The following is a 16,179-nucleotide window of genomic DNA, read 5'->3' on the forward strand; positions in this document are numbered from 1 at the left end:
TATATAGTCCAATTGTCTCAAAATATGATTCTAATTCACATAATAATCCTATTTAAGACTTTTTTTCTCCTGTCGTACGCACTTTAAGAACCCCATGAATCGGACGTCCCATCATCCTCAATGACGCTGAACCAGTTATATAACAATTCAGGCTTCTAGGGGTTAAATCAGAAGATTACAGTAACCCCCAGGGATTCCCCACTCATGACGTGACGTCATTGTTTTGTCTATTTGGAGCTCACTTCTTTCTGTATCTACAGAATGCTTATTTATAGACACACACATATGTGTGTGTGTCAACAGGAGAGGAAGAGGAAAGCATGACCGTTTCCTGTTGCCGCTAGAAAATAAAGCAAACAGGAAATGAGTAGCACAACTCTCCCAAAGCCGGAGGAGATTGTGGACGAGATGTGAGGAGCCATCTTGGAATGTTCTTCTAACCGTCAGAGCAGAAAAAGACAAGAACAAGAAGGTAATAAGTTGATTCTTTTTTGCCGAATGGATGATCAATGGCAGTGCTGCTCAGAATTGATATTTAACATAGAAATTGGAATGATTAACTGACAATTTGTCACTTGCTGGTTTCCCATTCCAAATGGATCGGACGTTTAGCACCGTCAATGGCATTGAAAGTGTTGCTTTAAACAGGTCGACTAACACGTCGGTGATAAACTGCAACTGTGTAAAATTTCGTCAAAATCCACCCAGCTGTTACAGAAAGATATATTTTTTTATTAATACTATTATCATGTACTTACAATGGTAAGAAAATGTATCTGAACCTTTTGGAATTTCTGACATTTCTGTATAAAATCCCCATCAAATGTGATCTGATCTTTGTCAAAATCACACAGATGTAAAAACAGTGTCTGCTTTAACTAAACCGATCAATGTTTGGGTGTTTTTTCATATTTTAATGAGGATAGCATGCAAGCATTGACAGAAGGGGGATGAATAAATAAATGAACCCTCTGCCTAAAGAGACTTAAAGACCAATTGAAACCAATTTTTACCAACAATTTAAGTAATGTATGTGCCCAATCACAGATGAGTGGTTTCAAAGCTGCCCTGCCCACTATAAAACACACACCTGGTAAGAATTATCTTGATGAGAAGCATTGTGGCTCGGTTAAAGGAGCTGTCTGAAGACCTGCGATCAAGGACTGTTGATTTGTATGATGCTGAGAAAGGATGCAAAACCACCTCTAAAGGTATGGATGGTCATCAATCGACAGTCAGAGAAGTTGTCTACAAATACAGTTTGGCACTCTTGCTTCTCTCCCAAGGGGTGGCCGTTCACCAAAGATGAGGCCAAGAGTTCAGAGCAGAATACTCAAAGAGGTAAAAAAGAACCCTTGAGGGTCTGCTAAAAACTTGCAGAAATCACTGACACACTCTGTGTACTCATCAACTACAGTAGGGTAAATAAGTATTTAGTCCCAAACATTTCTAGGTTTTCATATTTTAATGAGCATACCATGCAAACAATGACAGAAGGGGGAAAAAATAAGTGAACCCTCGACCTAAGGAGACTTAAAGAGCAATTGAAACTTATTTTTTACCAAACAATTTAAGTCAGGTGTGTGCCCAATCAATGATGAGTGGTTTAAAGCTGCCCTGCCACCTATAAAACACACACCTGGCAAGAACTGTCTTGATGAGAAGCATTGTCTGATGTGCATCATTGCTCGGTCAAAACAGCTGCGATCAAGGATTGTTGATTTGTATAAAGTTGGGAAAGGATAGAAAACCATCTCTAAAAATCTGGATGTTCATCAATCCACAGTCAGAGAAGTTGTCTACAAATGAAGAGAGTTTGGCACTGTTGTTTCTCTCCCAAGGAGTGGCCGTCCACCAAAGATGTTGCCAAGAGTTCAGTGCAGAATACTCAGAGAGCCCCCCAAAAAACACATAGTTGCTCGTTTAATGTCAGCAAAAAGGCACTTGGACCCTCAACAGAAGTTTTGGCAAAATATTATATGGACTGATGAAACCAAAGTTGAATTGTTTGGAAGTAACACACAACGTCATGTGTGGAGAGAAAATGGAACAGCTCACCAACATAAACACCTCATCTCCACCATGAATCATAGTGTAGGGATCATCATGATTTGGGGCTGTTTTGCTGCCTCAGGGCCTGGACAACTTGCAATCATGAATGAAAGAATGAATTCAAAGGTTTATCAGGATGTTTTGCAGGAAAACCTGAGGCCGTCTGACAGACAGTTGAAGTTAAAAAGAGGACGGATGCTGCAACGAGACAATGATCTAAAACTCAGAAGTAAATCAACTTCAGAATGGTTTCAGAACAACAAAATACACGTTCTGGAGTGGCCAAGTTAAAGTCCAGACTTGAAACCCATTGAGATGCTGTGGCATGACCAAAACACAGCGATTTATGCCAGACATCCCAGGAATTTGACTGTACTACAGAAGTTTTGTAGAGAAGAATGGGCCAAGACCATTTCTGATCGATGTGCCAGTCTGATGGTTAGGGTTCACTTACTTATTTTTCCCCCTTCTGTCATTGTTTACATACTATCCTCATTAAAATATAAATGTTTGGGTGGCTTTAGTTAAAGCAGACAGTTTTTTCATCTGTGTGATTTTGACAAAGATCAGATCACATTTGATGGGGATCTTATGGAGAAATGTGAGAAATTCCAAAAGGTTCAGATACTTTTTCATACCACTGTAAGTATTCCTTCAGTATTTTATTTACTCTATATTTGTTAAATGTAAATTCAGGAATCAAAGGGTTAAACAAGGCAAGTTAAGACAGTACTGAGCACCATTAGTGTGTATGCATGTGCGATAAAGGGTGAGTGTGTGTGTGTGTCTGTGGATATTATGTAACAACGTTGTTGTGAGGGCAAAGTAGTGAGAGTATAAAGATGAGGTGAAAAGATAACTAACATGAATGCACATTTTAACTGTATGTGGGTGTGTCATGATAATAACTATATTAAAAATGTTATTGTTACCTTTTGAGTTTTTTTTTACACGTGTTCATATTTGTGTTTCTTTACGATACATGTAATAATCTTGTTTGAATTACATTTTAAATTCATATTCAAAAGATAGAAAATAAATATAGGTAAATATTCTTATGTATCAAATTTAAAAGTAAAACTAATAAGATTAAAACAAGTATATTCATATATGTATGTTCACATTCATGTGTACTCATTGTGGATTCTTCAATTCTTATTTTTTTGTAAAGTTAAAAGTTAAAGCAACACTTAGTCGCTTTTCAGTTTTGGTCGATTTTTGCGACGCTTGTGGAAAAAAGCGGTAGTGTTTTGCCTTAAGGAAGACCATCAGGACCAGTGCACACCCGAACAGTCTAGTCAATAGTAATGAATTAAAAATCAATCTCCTGGTCGCCTGCAGATGGATTAAAAAACATTTCTGTTTCCAGCAGCTGTGGGATGGACGAATAGGTAGTAAAGGTAATGAATCCAGTTGTGGCTAAACAATAGCACATGACGGTTAGCAACTGTGTGGCAACAGCCCCCTGCATCACTTGAACTCGTCAGCGCTGACGAGGTGGGAGGGCGTCACGCCACCGAGATAAAGCCGAGCCAATGTTTAATTTAGGGCTGTCAAAATTATCGCGTTAACGGGTGGTAATTAATTTTTAAAAATTAATCACGTTAAAATATTTGACGCATTTAACGCACATGCCCCGCTCAAACAGATTAAAATGACAGCACAGTGTCATATCCACTTCTTACTTATGTTTTTTCTTGTTTTGTCGCCCTCTGCTGGCGCTTGGGTGCGACTGATTTTATGGGTTTCAGCACCATGAGCATTGTGTAATTATTGACATCAACAATGGTGAACTACTAGATAATTTTTTGTTTGAAAATTTTGCAAATTTTATTAAAAAGAAAACATTAAGAGGGGTTTTAATATGAAATTTCTATAACTTCTACTAACATTTATCTTTTAGGAACTACAAGTCTTTCTATCCATGGATTGCTTTAACAGAATGTTAATAATGTTAATGCCATCTTGTTAATTTATTGTTATAATAAAGAAATACAGTACTTATGTACAGTATGTTGAATGTATATATCCGTCTTGTGTCTTATCTTTCCATTCCAACAATAATTTACAGAAAAATATGGCATATTTTATAGATGGTTTGAATTGCGATTAATTACGATTAATTAATTTTTAAGCTGTGATTAACTTGATTAAACATTTTAATCGTTTGACAGCCCTAATAAACTCATTCCAATTCACAGGAGAAGCTTATTTTTCTGTTTATTAGTTGTTTGTAGACTATCCTAGAATCGTAGGCGGATCTACTATTCAGGCGAAGTAGGCGATCGCCTTAGGCCCCCAACCAGTAGGGGGCTCCCAACCAGCTGCCCTTGCCCTAACGAGCAAGGGCTTGGGCCAACGGAACCAGCAGCACCCCCAACTATTTGTCATGTATTATTATGTCAGCATATCAAACAAACAAATAACAAAACAAAAAAGAAAGCCATTTGAATGCTGCATTTATATTATCTCTCCTCCACACTACAATGGACTGTTAAATGACGACGGACTGAGTATCAGTCGTATAGCTTCATTTAGCGCCGTTTAGCTTCGCTTAGCTCCGTTTAGCATCGCCTAGCTCCGCTTAGCTGTGCGTTAGCTTCACTTAGCTCTCCCGGGTTTTTCACACCACTAAGCTCGCTATTTTTACAGCTCACTTGCTACTTTGCACGTCAGTTATCGTTTATTTTGAACACATGAGTGAACGTGCTCTCCATAGGAGCCAAAGTGCAGTGATGGAGAAGTTGAAAACAGGCCACTAATGCCTCTTTTAACTTTCTTCTTTACACCGAGCATAAAATACACAACAGCACACCCTGTAGCGAAACAATGCAGTACAGTTCCAATCAGTCATACATTAACACTCAACAGCTGGTTAACAGCATTTGCTAACGAAAAAAAAAAAAAAAGCTGTTAGTGACACCACAAGTAATGACGAAGAATGTTTTTTTTTACGGAGTGTAAAGCTTTCGGTTAGCGGTTTAGCGAACGTACCACCGGTGAACATTTCAAAATAAAAGCATGTCATGTTCGTCATATAAATAATGATTTCTGGAGTTAATCCCACATACTTCAGAATTAATATTATAATATGTTGAGTAAATACTACAGAATACAGATTCTATACTAAGAATAGCTTTCAAATTACACTCTCTATGACAAATATGATTGGCAATGAATAATTATTATAATTATTATACTATTACATATAGTAGTATACTATAATAATAATGCTCGAATTTTTTGAAGAATTGTTTTGAATAATGTTGGAAAGGCAAAGTCAATGTTCTGAATCTGTTTACTTTCCATTCTTTTGCACTAGTAAACAGTGTTGTTAATCTTACTGAAAAAAAGTAATTAATTATAGTTACAAATTACTTCTCCCAAAAATTAATTGCGTTAGTAACTCAATTACCTGAATGTAAGAGTAATTAATTACTTGGCCAAGTAATTGGTGATAATTACTTTTTTTTCCCCTCTAAAAAAAACCAAAAAAAAAAACATTGGCCACACTATGTAAAGTTTTTTGTGAAGGTTTTTGGTGCAATTGGCCCGAGCCCAATTCTTTACCCTAATTTACCCTTTACCCTGAATCAACTGTTAAAAGTTGTTAAAATTGCTCCCATTATTGCATTAGTTCCCTTCTCTCTACTTTCGACATATGAAAGTTTTAAAACTGTGTCATCATTTAAAGATAGATTCAAGTCAAGATTTTGCCGATTTAGAAGTATTTTAGATAAAAAGTTACTTAGGTTCGCTAGGAAGGTTCTCTACAACAGAGCCGTAATAAAAGGTCTACTGCTTTAAGATGGCGGCTGTTTACTAACGCATCTAGTGCCGTGTCTGTCATTTTGCATCTAGTTATATCTATATACAGTACATGTGATATCTACCATGTCTACCATATCTACCATAACATGCGGGCGTAGTTTGTACGCTATCGACTACAACAGGTATTATTGGAGCAACCTAGCATCACGTTTGCTCAGCGTCACAACTTCCTTGCCTCCTCCCCACTCCTGCTCTGCTCTGTCGTCTCGGTGAGTCCGTCTCCCTCAGACTTTTCGACCAATATAATAACGCATAGTAACGCATGCCTTTCCGTCCTCAGTAACGGTAACGGCGTTGCCAAGATGAGAAAAGATATTAATTAGATTACCCACTACTGAAAAAAATAACGCCGTTAGTAACGCTGTTATATTGTAACGCCGTTATTAACAACACTGCTAGTAAATGCTATCAGCATTTAACCTCATTTTTATTTGTGATTAATAATTGTTATTTACATGATTATTTGTACTTTAATAAAGAATGTATGTGTTCCAAAATGGTTTTGTGAATTAAAAAGCGCAAAAAAAAAATTTCATTGCTGAATTAGTAAAAAAAAAAAAAAAAAAACAAAAAAAAGAAAATTATTAGATTAGTCGACTAATCTTAAAACTAGTCGGCTGACTAATCAGGAGAAAATTTGTCGTTTAGGACAGCCCTAGTGTACCGGAACATATTTCCTCCACACCCTTCTCACCTTTTTAACCCCTGACCCATGAAGAGGGTCCTGGATATGTTCGCCTTAAGCCCCCAAATTGCCAAGTCCGCCACTGCCTAGAATGATTTCCAACCAATGTATCGATAATCGTTGTATTGCCATATTGTCAGATCATCGTTATCGTGAGCTTTGTATTGCCAGTTGTATCGTATCGTGAGGTACCAAGAGGTTCCCACTCCTGATGTTTATAGTACATATACTTGTGGTGCTCACCTGTGCTGAAAGTCCATGAGGATTGTGTCAGCGCTTTTGTAGCTGTGTGTGTGTATCAGCTGATGACTGATGGGCCGGTCCTATAGTTGCAGGAATGCACACACACGCACACACACAGTACTTTTCCTGCGGTTTTTGTGGGCGTGGTCAATTTAGAGGACACGCATGTGACCTCCATACACAGGAAGCCTAGTTGTCACTCAGCGTCAGCCGCTTTATATTTATGACGACATTTCCGAGCGTCAGTGAAGGCAACACTTCTCTAGCGTCCCAAGCGTTACTTTTGCTTCGTCCTCGAGGGGAGCAGAACCAAACCCACTTTTTTTTTTTTTCTTCCACGGGAGACTCTTTCACTTTTATCCCCTCAAGTTCTTCTCGTCGAACCACCGAGACGCCATCATGGCTCGCAGCGGTAGGTGCACACGTTCGAACCTTGTATCGCAATTAAAGAGCGTGGTAATTAAAGTGCAGAAATGAGGTGAAACGTGTCGAAGCTTGACAGAAAAATGTCAAAAGTGCGTTACGTTGACGTTAATGTCATTGTTAAAACTTTTGCAAGGTGGTGAAAGTCAATTTTGCACTTGTTATTGTTTGGACTATAGGAATGGAGTGGATGCGTGGTGGAGTCCGTGGTTTGTTTTCAATTTTCTCAAAAGAATGTTGAATAACCCATTATTAGCTGCCAGTGTTGGTGATAGAGGAACTAGAGTTGCTTTAAAAATGAGCTTTTTTTTCTCCAATATATATTTTGACTTCACACTAATTTTGTCAAATTCTGACTCACAGCACTGAAAACTATGGAAATAGATCAACAAACCTCTTAACGTTCTAACGGCTTTGATATTATATTTTATGAATTACCAACAATGGCGCCCACTGATACGTCTAATCCATTTGGACTGGGATTTAAATTCTCTTCCAGTCCAAACGGATTGGACGTTTTTCGCCGTCAATGGCACCGCTTCAACAATCTTAGTTCAAATGGATTTGACGTCTATCTCATAGGCGGAGTTTGACTTTTGGGGCTGGGGGGGCACAATATGTTGATGACCCCAAAACGCAGTGTCAGCAAGAAAATTAACTTAGAATAATATTTAAAATAATAAGTTGGCAATGAGTTTTTTTTTTTTTTTTTTTTTTTTTTGTTTCCCCATCATTCTTGGGGGGAATTTCAAATCGGGCTGCTTAGGTAATACTTCTCGCCAAGATCGTCATCCATTGAATTTGGTACGCCCCCCGGTGTCGTGCCAATGTAGTTACCCCAGTCAAAAATTGTATTCCCTGGGCGGAGCCATATGGAGGTATATTTGTGTCTTTATTAGTCAATCAAAAAAAAAGTAGCTTTAATCAAAATATATTTTTTCAACCCAAAAAAAGTCGCTTCAATAAAAAAAATGTGTTTGAATGCAAAAATGAATTTGAAACTCAAAAAACAACAACAACCAAAAAAAATGCATGTGAAAGCTATTTTTTTTTTTGGTTAATTTTTATTTATTTATTTATTTATTTTGATTGAAGCATCTGTTTGATTGAAGTAATGTTTTGTGTTTGGGGCACATTTTGGCTAGGAACTGTTTCTCTTTAATATTCAATCAAAAAATAAGTTGCTTCAAAAAAATATAGATTTTCAAATGAAAAATAACTTCAATCAAAAAAAGAAAAATTTCAATCATAGAAACAATTTTTGAATGCGAAAAAATATTTGGGATTGAAAAATTTGCATTTGAACACTTAACTTCTAATTTAAAATTTTTTCTTTGATTCAAGCAATCCTTTTTCTGTTTGGGCCAAATTACGATTAGGGCATTTGTGTCTAATTCAATCAATCCCTAAAAAAGTTGCTTCAATCCAAAAAAAAAAAAATTTCAATCAAATAAAAAAATCATTTAAAAATATTTTTTTCTCTAATATATATACTTTAAATTATATGCAAAGAAAATTACTTTCTAAGGTGCTTCAAAAATAATTTCGACCCATTATAAAATTTTTTTTGTTAACTTCATTCATTTTTGTTGCCGTTTTATTGCTTTACAACTTATATATATATATGTATATATATGTATACATATATGTGTATATATATGTATATATATATATATGTATATATATGTATACATATATATGTGTATATATATGTATACATATATATGTGTATATATATGTATACATATATATACACATATATATGTATACATATATATGTGTATATATGTATACATATATATGTATGTATACATATATAATATATATATGTGTATATATATGTATGTATACATATATTATATATATATATATATATATGTGTATATATATACATAGGAAAGTCAATTACATGCAATGAAACGTTTTGGCACTTAAAATCCGCTTATGGTCTATCTCTGTCAATGGCAGCGCATGAATTAATGAAATGCTATTGTTTTCATGTTGTAATTGCTAAATATAGATTATAAATATGCCCAAAAATTGCTGAGTAAGTATTTGTATTGATGGTTCTAAAATTTTATGCATTTTACAGTCTTGTTTTTTATTGTTTATTTCAAAAATATTTTTTGTTATTCTGTTCAACTTCACACCCACAGCGTTCAAAACTTAAAAATTTGTGCAGTACTTTATATTATTATGTTAATCATTTTGTGTTACATTTGGCCCTTTAGAAGTAAAAAACAAACAAAAACTTTATAGTGTTATTGGGGACATTAAACAGTTAATGCCTGTTGTTATTCATTTTTTAAATTTTATAAATTTTTATATATTTTTGGAATGATATATAAAAAAAAATCCTAATACAGATTAAATAAATAATGTACATTTGGCCTGCACAATATATCGTTTGAACATTGCCACCACTATGTGTGCCTGCGCAATAGTCCCATCACAGAATGTGAGTTAAAAAAAAAAAAAAATTATTAAATGTGAACTTCTGTTTTTCTTCAGAAAAGCAGCAATTGGGCTGAGACATGGCTTTCAGGATTCCTTTTACATACACTAATCTTTATCATTCACAGATAAACACCCAAATCCTTGATGTCCCGATCGCATATTTTTGCGTCCAAGTCCAAGTCACCTGATTTTGAGACTCTGCCGATACAGAGTCCCGTTCAATTACCGAGAACAGCCTCTCACTTACACAATAAATGATATGCCACACCACACTTCAGACTGTGTACCAACCTTAACAATAATTAACACATTTGTGCCTTTGATCACAGAGCTACCAGAGAGACGCCTCTCTGGCCAGATCAAAACTACATTGTTAGCTTTAAGTACCAAACGCTATAGCTGCACTGGTGACCAAGAAAAACAATTTTGTGGCACTGCTTTTCGGGAATGAGGGTGAGAGGGTGTACGAGCATGAAACAGAAAAATATACAACCCCTGGCAAAAAGTATGGAATCACCAGTCTTGGACGAGCACTCACTCAGACATTTTATTATGTAGAAAAAAGTCGCATAAAAAGCTTGAAAAAAATAATGAATTACCGTATCGGCCCGAATATAAGACGGCCCTGATTATAAGACTCTCTCTAAGATTATAAGAATCTCTTTTTCAAGACTCAAGTTTGAAAAAAAAGACTTTTTGAACACCAAATTAATTTTCATACAGAAAATATTTACAGTACATCTGAAACAAATGATTATAACAACATATTTGAGAGAAAAAGCTTTTTAAATTTACTTTTAACAAATATACGTCAAAATGTATTGGAAGAATACATACATACATGAAAATGACAAAAAGAACTTAATATAGAATATAACTTAAAAGTTGGATAATGCTAAATTTGCGGGGTAAAATAAAATAATAGAGGAACATATAGAAAATTAAAAATAAAATGTAGATAGTAAAAAATAATTCAAAATAAACAGAAAATTAAAACAAAAATTTAAAAAAAAAATTTTTTTTAAATTAATGAAACGGTTGAATTGACTAATTTCTTTATTATTTGATACTAAAATGCTTTTCAAAATTTTTAATTTCTATTGTTGTTATTTAAAGGTTTTCTCATAATTGCTGTGCTTTTCAATTAAATTCTCTATTTTTTTCATAAATACTATTTTTCACTGTACATACATGAAAATGATAAAAAGAACTAAACATAGAATATAACTTAAAAATTGGATAATGCTAAATTTTGGGGGAAAATGTTTAAAAATAATTGAGGAAAATATAGAAAATTAAAAATGTAGATCGTAAAAAAAAATCAAAAACAGATAATAAAAAAAAAAATTAATGGATAAAAAGGATGAATTGACTGATTCCTTTATTATTTAATACTAAAATACTTTCAAAATTTTTAATTTGTATTGTTACTTAATGATTTTCTCATAATTGTTGTACTTTTCAATTAAGTTCTCAATTTTTTTCATAAATACTTTTTTTTCATGTACAGTACTTGCTGTACATACATGAAAATGATTAAAAAAAAACAGAATATAGAAAAAACCTTAAAAATTAATTCCCGTATTGGCCCGAATATAAGACGGCGCTGATTATAAGAAGACCCCCTCTTTTTCAAGATTCAAGTTTGAAAAAAAACTTTTTGAACTCCAAATTAATTTTTATACAAAAAATAATTAAAGTACATCTGAAACAAATGATTATAACAAAATATTTGAGAGAAAAAGCATGTTATTTTTTCTTATTCACGTCTTCGTATCTGAACATTTACATATGTAAACTAAATTGCAATCACATTCGTAAATGAATGGCTTCTGATTTTTGAAATATAAATAAACCAATCTATTGTGATAAAAACAACAAAACTGCAATAACTGCATTAACCATCAAAGTGAGGTCTAACTAACTGTAGTCTTGAAACAAATCTGAATAAGGAAAAACATTGCAATAAAATAATGCAAACTGGTTAAACTTGAGAGTAGCTGAGATCTGTCATGACAGAACATCGCTTCAATGATATCTGGCACAATCTGGCGTCGTGAATGAGTATAATGTCTAGACAGTGAATATAAGACGACCCCCACTTTTTCAGTCTTATTTCAATGCAAAAAACAGTCTTATATTCAGGCCAATATTGTTGTTACTCTTTAGCAGTCAGAAACACTAAAACAAATGAATAAAAAACATTGTGGTGGTCGGTAAATGTTACTTTTATAGAGCAAGTGCAGGGAAATAAATATAGAATCACTCTATTCAGAGGAAAAATATATGAAATCATGAGAAACAAACAAAGAAATAACAATCAAAACACATCTCTAGTATTTACTTGCACCACCTCTGGCTTTTATGACCACTTGCAGTCTCTGAGGCATGAACTTGATGAGTGACAAACAGTATTCTTATAATAAATAAATTGGGGGTAATGTCCCACAATAACATTTTAAAGTTTATATAAATATATATATTTTCCCATTGTATTTACTTGATTGCCTACTGTTCACAACAATGCACTAGTACTGCAACGATTAATTGATTAATTCAAGTAATTCGATTAGAAAAAAGCTTCGGATCAAATTTTATGGCATCCAGTATTCGTTTAGTGTGAGTGGCGTTGTAATGGTTTGTTTTGAAAGCGTTTGCATTTAGTTTTATTGATTTCGGTGGGTACACTACCCTCTAGTGGCAACAAATAAATGACCTAACTCATTTAACATGGCTGAATCCAGCTGCTCTCTGTTAAGACCAATAAATGCTAATGATTTTTTTTTAATGTGTATTCATAAGTTTATTATGGGACGCTGTTTGTAAAGCAGCACATGCTGAAAATTACGACATTTTCTCACATTTAGCGCCACACAGTGTTTAAAACGATGTGTAAATATTTTGAGTCACTTTTTCTTGCACATTTACAACATTATTTAGCAACTTAAACATTCATTTTTAAATGTTTTGTACCTGAATGTTTAAATCCAGAACTAAATATTTAATTTAAATGTTACATTTATATCCTATTTCCTAAATGCTAAATCTGGAAATGGTTGGAACTAAATATTTAACTTAATATGCAAATTCACATGACTTGAGACCGGAAGTAACAAAATAAAAGCTGGAGCACACAAAATGCTCTTTAAATAGTTTCTCCTAAATATGTATTTTACCTATATATTGTTACTATCACAATGACTCATGTCTAAGAGCAGACTGCCACCGTTGAGTAGGTTTTATTCATTTTCAAGCAACGTAAACAGACAGTCTGAGCTGCTCCACCAGCTTTTATTTTGTTACTTCCGGTCTCCAGTCATGTGAATTTGCATATTAAGCTAAATATTTAGTTCCGACCGTTTCCTGATTTAACATTTAGGATATAGGATATAAGTTTAAGATTTAAATTAAATATTTAGTTCTGGATTTAAACAATCAGGTCCAAAACTTCTTATTTAAAAATAAATATTTAAGTTGCTAAATAATGTTGTAAATGGGCAAAAATAAAAATTTCACACCATTTTAAACACTGTGTGGCGCTAAATGTGAGAAAATGTTGTCGTAATTTTCAGCATGTGCTGCTTTACAAACGGCGCCCCATAATTTATATACCCTACTCACCAACGTCACAGAATGATGTGTCGCTGTACCCGGCCGCCATATTGTCCGTCTCTGTTTAGCCCTATTCTCAATGGTTTCAATTAGTCGTTCAGTTTATAGAGCAATTCATGGAAGCGCCGGTGCTTTCAGACGCTGTAAACTCATTGGATGCGTTGCATAAAAGGCGTTATGTGGAAAAGCTTCAGTCTATCCATTCGCCAGATCCATATTTGATGCCTAAATCGATATTTTTCGACCCGCTGTCTTCGCCCTCTCTGCCTGACATCTGCTACCCTGATATCTACAACTATCTTGTCCACACAAAATCAGCCTATTCTCACGAAAGTTTGAAAAACTTTAAGAGCAGCACTCTAAGCAACATTACCCTGTGTGATTTCTAAAATGGCGACAATCAAAGAAAAAAAAAAAAAGTTGACTGCGATGGCCGACGCTTCAAGGATAGGTGGATATTGGACTATTTCTTCAATAAAACACGTAACAACTGTGTCTGCCTCATTTGCAAAGAGACAGTCGATGTTTTCAAAGAGTTCGATGTGGCACAATATTACCAAACAAGACACGCTGACATGTACGACAACATTACAGGGAAGATACTTAGCGAGAAATTATAGCAACTTGAAGCTAGTTTATTTTTTCACAGCAGCAGTATTTCGCAAGAGTCCGAGTGTCGAAAGAGAAAGCCACAAAGACGAGACTGTTGGAATTATGAATTAAAAAAAATAATAAAGCAAATGTGACACACAGAAGGGCTTGCTAAAATTTGTTTAAATATATTGTTCTATGTAAATCAGCCAAGGTAGCCCCCCGCATTTTTACCACACCAAATCTGGCCCCCTTCGCAAAAGGTTTGGACACACCTGTTTAACTGATGATCCGTCGACGAGGCCAGCTTCTTTCACTTGGTACCAGCTAAATATTATTCAAAATGTAATGATGGTGGAAGAAATAAGCATCTTGAATTTGAAACTGTATGTTGTCGGCGATTAGCCTCGCAATGATCTTAATTGTGGTTGTCAGCCTAAAACCCTCCAAATTTATATTAAATGCATCTTACCAGATATAAAATAACTACTACATTATCTGTGGTGATCGTTTGGTGCCCAGTTTTCTCGTCGAATTGCAGCAGTCCATCTCGCTCTTCTCTCCGGGTCTCTCGGAATATGGTAGAACTTCAAGTCTCTCCGTCTACCTTATCTGTTACTGCAACCAACCGCCACACACGCCTTCACCATTTTGATTATTAATGTTAACGAGCAGAAAAACACGCCATAATAGGAGGAATTTACGTAGCGGTAATGCATCAACACGACGAGTAGACGGACAATATGGCGCGGAGGCGTGGTTGTGACGTCATGTGAGTGGGGTCTATAATGGTCTCTTGTCCCCGGGCCCCTGCAGGTCTATTGAAGGCCCTGTTCGAGTATTAGAACTATCTAGTTGATACGTTAATCGAAAGCTGTAACCCTACAATGCACGTCCAATTAATTTACACTAGGAAGCATGGCTATGAATGCTCACGTTTGAGCGCCATTGATGGCCCTAGACGTCCAATCCATTTCGACCGTGATGGCCGAATGAAAGGCCAGCGCCAGCAATGGCAGCCAATACGTGCAGTATAAGGAGTTAATGTTTATTGTGTGCGAAGAGGCACTTGCAAGTTAATGGCTAACAATACTTATCAAGGAACAAGTTATGTTGAGGCACAAAGGCTCAATGCAAGATTTTCACACATTGATCAATTAAAAAAAAATGTTAGTGCCATGTTTAACGGTGCATTTAATTACGTTATTGCTGGTGGTGTGTTCGAGTGTCGTAAGAGAGGGGGAAAAAGGGCTGGCGCGACAAGCGGAGAAGTGTTAACGGGAATAAATGATTGACTGTGATAGACAATAGCGCTTGTTTGCATGTTGGATGACTCAGACAAAACATTCCCTGGAATTTTCTCACTTGTCAAGGAAAAACAAAAAGGGCGTGTGTGTGCGCGCGCGCGTTCAATGTTAACGCGCCCATGCTGACTTTTTTTCTATTCTGCTCTGCGTTTTCTGGCACATCAAAGAAAAAGCAGCTGAAAGTTGACATCCGTCTTTTTTCATCTCTCCATTTCCTGCCTTTTTGGACAGCATTGATGTCAATGAATTCATTGGTGAATGAATGAATGAGCCAGAAAGAACTCCAAAGGGGTTATGAATATTTTCTTTAGAAACAAACGGAATTGGGGGGGGGGGGGGGGGGTCCTCTGGGATTATTTTTGTCTTTTTGCTGACGTTGGCATGTTTCATTTCCTGGTGAAAATCAAAAGAATTTTCCATTGAACTCTTTTGACCTCATTGGCCGTTGACCCCATTGCTGCACTTTAAACGGCATCATAGGGATGGGCTATTAATTCATTAGGTCGGAATCAAAATGCTTCATGTACACACCCCATTCAGAGTATTCTCACCCGATCCAGCCCATTCACGATAAAGATTCTATTCCAGAGGAGAAGGGTGGTTTATGTCGATTGATGATTTGATTGCCGCTCGTGAAAACACTTTATATCAACTCGGGCTGCAGCTATCGAATATTTTAGTAATCGAGTAATCGACTGAAAATCTTATCGCGTAATTGGATAAAACATATATTTTTTAGGAAAAGAGCAATTGTAAATATACATGAGAAAACAAGACATCTAAAATTGAACCATTTTCAGTCAATCAATGTCTTTATTTTCGATGTACATTGTTGAAAACAGCCAACAATTGCCTCTCAGGTGTGGCTAGAATTAAAAAAAAAGACCAATTCACTACTTTCACTCCAAAAACTTTTAGATCTTATTAGGGCTGTCAAAATTATCGCGTTAACGGGCGGTAATTAATTTTTTAAATTAA

At 35.3% G+C, this 16,179-nt stretch overlaps 1 protein-coding gene across 2 annotated transcripts in view; it reads left to right on the forward strand.

Annotated features, from left to right (window-relative positions):
• Positions 1-386: 386 nt before the first annotated feature.
• The window catches only part of LOC130911130 (tumor necrosis factor alpha-induced protein 2-like), a 110,185-nt gene continuing 94,392 nt past the window's right edge, over positions 387-16,179 (forward strand). The window contains exon 1 of one of the 2 annotated variants that reach the window (XM_057828866.1): positions 387-472. The gene's annotated coding sequence lies outside the window, so the exon portion shown is untranslated. Of the gene's footprint in view, positions 473-6,990; positions 7,224-16,179 lie in introns of those variants that run through there. The other variant, XM_057828865.1, reaches the window with a different exon arrangement.

The sequence above is a fragment of the Corythoichthys intestinalis genome, unplaced genomic scaffold (genome assembly GCF_030265065.1).
Source record: "Corythoichthys intestinalis isolate RoL2023-P3 unplaced genomic scaffold, ASM3026506v1 HiC_scaffold_23, whole genome shotgun sequence".
NCBI classification, from domain to species: Eukaryota; Metazoa; Chordata; class Actinopteri; order Syngnathiformes; family Syngnathidae; genus Corythoichthys; species Corythoichthys intestinalis.